Here is a 4,002-nt window from a genome sequence, read left to right on the forward strand (position 1 = left end):
CAGGAGAGCCCAGCCTGGGATAAAACCTGGATTTGGGATAAATTTGGACACCCAATCCCTGATCACACAGGTCAGGAAGCCCAGGAGAGCCCAGCTTGGGGTGCAGATCACCTAAAATCTTCCTGACAGCTCATCACAGGCTCAGGCTTCTCCTGGGGAAAAAATTCCTTATGGATTCTTTGCTTTGGGCTGGAAAATCTCAAGAAATGACTGAACCAGAAATTTAGAAAAAAAAATTTAAAGGGAGAAAAAAAGAAGAAGAAATTAAAAAAAAAACCAACCAGGATTTGGGGAGGGTAAAATATGTGGCATTAGAAACTCCAAGGTCTATCACACAATTTGGGAAGAATCTGGGAAGCCTCTGAGCTGGATGCCACATGGGAAAGAAGAGCCTTCTTCATGTGAGCACCATCAGGGTGGGAGCAGGGAAACACAGGGGAATCCTGGAGCACTGGGAAATCCTGGATCACTGGGAAATCCTGGATCCCAGATAAATCCTGGATCCCAGATAAATCCTGGATCCCAGGTAAACCCTGACCAGAGCTGTCCCCCGGTCCCGGCCAGCGCGGCCGAGCAGGGCCCGGGGGCCGGACCCGTCCTGTCCCCGCAGCCGCCGCGTCCCTCTCCGTGTCCCCTTTGGTTATTAAAGGATGGGGGAGCGGCCCCGAGCCTCGTCCCTGCGGCGCCGCTGGGCTTTGGGGTCCCGGGGATGGATTTGGGGTGCGGGGACAGTCCCTGGGCAGGGCAGGGGACACCAGGGCAGGGCAGGGGACACCAGGGCAGGGCAGGGGACACCAGGGCAGGGCAGGCCCCGTCCCAGCCGGGAATGGATTATTTTTAACAGCGAATCCTTGCCTGAGCTCGGGCACAGCCGGCGGAGCGGGACCGGGGACGTCCTTGGGAGGGAAGTGCCGGGGCAAAACTCGGGTTTGGGATAAACAAAGGAGAGGAAGGACCGGGAGGAGCCGGAGGACGCGGGTGAGGAGCTGGGACAGCCCCGGAGCTGCCACCACAGCCACGGGGACACGGGGAGGACACGGAGGGGACACGGAGGGGACACGGAGGGGACACGGAGGGGACACGGAGGGGACAAGGGAACACCCCCGACCCTCCCAAAAACACTCCGTGGGGATCCGGAGCTTGGTCCCAGCGGCCCTTTCCCCTCCGCCCGCACCCGCAGAGATGTCCCGCGGTGTCACAGGGCCCAGGGCCGCCTTTCCCACGGGAATTTACACATTTACAGGACTCCATGGCGTTTTTACACGCGCAGGGTCGAGACAAGCACACACCACGCTGTTTAAACATTTCCCAGCCCTCTGTGTCCCGCAGAGCCAGGGAGGGCACGACAAGGTCCAGCTCCCGTGTCCAGCCCCCCGGAGACCCCCGAGACCCCCGGGACCCCCGGCTGGGCTCAGCTGCAGCTTTGGGGACAGAGGATGAGGCACAGAGAGCCCCGGGTGTGCACTGCGGGCACAGGGCAGCGTTCCCAACACTTTAAAAATCAACCCCAAAGTTGCCCGTGAGGTCAGGCAGAGCCCCGGGGCAGTGACAGGGACACGGAGCTGATGGGACACTGCTGCTCCCGGATTGCAGGGGCCAGGGGAGGACAGAGGGCTGGGAAGGCACGGACTGAGCTGGGAATTGAGGAGGAAAAGCGGCTTCTCCTTGATTTTCTCCATCGTTTTAACCCCAAGCCGCAGCACAGGAGCCTCTGCCAGGCTTTGGCACAGAGGGAGAGGAGAAACCTTGACTTGGATGCCAGAAAATAAAGCAAAAGGGAATAAACCCCCCCAAAACACCCCCAGGCCCCTCAAGCACACAACTCTTCACCAGAAGAAGCCAAAATGTTTTAAACCTCATTTGCCAGGACACTGTAGCCAAGAACCTTGTCACAGATCCCAATCCACCCCTATCCTGCCAAAAACCCCCCAATTACCCCCAAACCCACGGCAGCAGCAGCCAGCCATGAACAACAGAGAGAAAATCAAACAGAAATACAAAGGGAGTTACAGAGATGTGCAGAAAACAGGAATTTCTTGGTTTGAAACCCCTGTGTCAGCACTTTCCACCTTTCCCATCCTCACCCTGCCACAGGATCGGGATAAAAGGCGCTGCAGCGTCTCCAGAGCCCAGAAAATCCTCCTTGGGTTGCACTGGATCTGCTCAGCCTTGCTGGGGGATTTTTTTGTCCCAGGCTGTTTCCCTGGGGGGGTCCCTCGGGGCTCCAGAAGCTGCTGGAAGGTCAATCCAGGCTCCAGGAAACCCTGCAGGGAGGTGGGGACAGCCCAGCCGCTGCCCCAGGGCTGGGGGACACAACCACGGAGGATTCCAAGGAAAGGGAATGAAATCCGAGGAGCTGCCCAGCCCAGCCGAGGCTGGAGGAGGGGATTTGGGCACAGCCAGGGAGCTCGGAAATGGGCTGGGATCCTCATCCTGTCCCCGAGCCCCCGGGGACACCTCAAACACCCCAGCATGGAGCGATTCCCTGGGGCTCCCAGCCGGGAAGGGCCCAGGCTGGATGGGGCTCGGAGCATCCCGGGCCATGGAAGGGGGCCCTGGAGGAGCTTGGAGGTTCTTCCACCCCAAACCATTCCACAACCCCAGGGAAACACTCGGAGCACCCCGAGACCCCCCTCGGGAGCTGCCCCACGCAGGAGGTGGATTTTCCTCGACCCAGAGATTCCCCCAGCGAGACACGGCTTGGAAAATGGTGTTTATTGGTATTTATAAATATAAACATCAGGAAGAGTCCATTTGAAGACGGATAATTGACTTAAAAGGACACTGTCAAGAAGTTTGAGCTACCTTAATGCTGTCACCCTGGTCTGCAAACAGAAAATAAATTGCTTTGGGTTCTGTGTTCCGGAGTTTTCCCTGGAAAACTCTGCTCTGTTACAAAGGGATCAGTCAGCCAACGACGCCCTGGCTCCCAAATCCCGCTCTCTTCGCTCTCCTCTGCCACGGTAGGAACTAAACAAAAGTTGGTTTTGTTTTATTTTTCCCAGAGTTGTGCAAATCCTGTGATTGCCGGGTGACCCGTCCAGTCCGTCACCACCATCTTCTGCCACCCCGAAACCTGGAGAAAGTTCTGGAAACGAAGGCGCCTGAGGAGAGGGGGAGAATCCACAGCGCTAAAGAGGATTTGAATAAATATAAGGGATTAAAAGCCATCTACAGGAGGGCATTGACAGTATCCTTTTAACCCCAGCAGGCTGGAGCTGCTCCCGGCAGAGCGTGAGCGCAGACCGGGGCGCTGCGGGAGATGAGGGGGTGCAGCTCCGGGGGGAGAACGGCGCATCCTCCTTGGAATTCCTGGTGGGAAAGCTCCCTCCCAGCCCCTGGAGCAGCCATTCCTGCTGCTGCTGCTGCTCCTTCCCCAGCAGGAGCTTCCTCGGAGCCCGGGGGAAGCGTCGGTGGGCGCGGACAGGACACGGAGCCGCCCCAGGCTGACCAACCCTGCCCCTCAAACCCTTGGGATCTGCCCAGCAGTTCCACACCTGCAATTCGGTCAGCCCGGGCTCCCCTGCACCCATTTCTGCCTGAAACAGCCCAAAAACAGCAGCCAGCGACCCCTCTCCCTGGGCCTGGCACATCCAAAGCCCATCCCGGGGCTCCTTCCACACTTACCTGTGCAGGGTGGGGAGCTCGGGGGGATCCCAGCCCTGCTCCCCCAGGGAATCCTCAGTTCTTCACCAGGGCAAGCAAGAACCTCTGCTTTGCTTTTCCTCAGGGAAAGGATGGAGGGAAAGGACAGGAGGAGGGAGCTCACAGTGGCTGGAACACGGATTAGAGCTTTCTCCCTGTGCTGAGAATTATATATTTGTGTATATATATATATATTATTCCCTGTATGGAGAATTGTATCCTTGTCATTGGGATAAAACCTGGATTTGGGATAAATTTGGATACCCAATCCCTGATCACACAGGTCAGGAAGCCCAGGAGAGCCCAGCCTGGGATAAAACCTGGATTTGGGATAAATTTGGACACCCAATCCCTGAT

At 57.4% G+C, this 4,002-nt stretch overlaps 1 long non-coding RNA gene across 1 annotated transcript; it reads right to left on the reverse strand.

Annotated features, from left to right (window-relative positions):
- Positions 1 to 2,700: 2,700 nt before the first annotated feature.
- Positions 2,701 to 3,996, reverse strand: LOC117245558. Its single transcript, XR_004500334.1, has 2 exons — positions 3,628 to 3,996; positions 2,701 to 3,131 (listed from the first exon to the last, which is right to left on the reverse strand). It is a non-coding gene; the product is annotated as an uncharacterized LOC117245558 (long non-coding RNA).
- Positions 3,997 to 4,002: the final 6 nt, after the last annotated feature.

Source organism: Parus major, chromosome 27 (assembly GCF_001522545.3).
Source record: "Parus major isolate Abel chromosome 27, Parus_major1.1, whole genome shotgun sequence".
NCBI lineage: Eukaryota > Metazoa > Chordata > Aves > Passeriformes > Paridae > Parus > Parus major.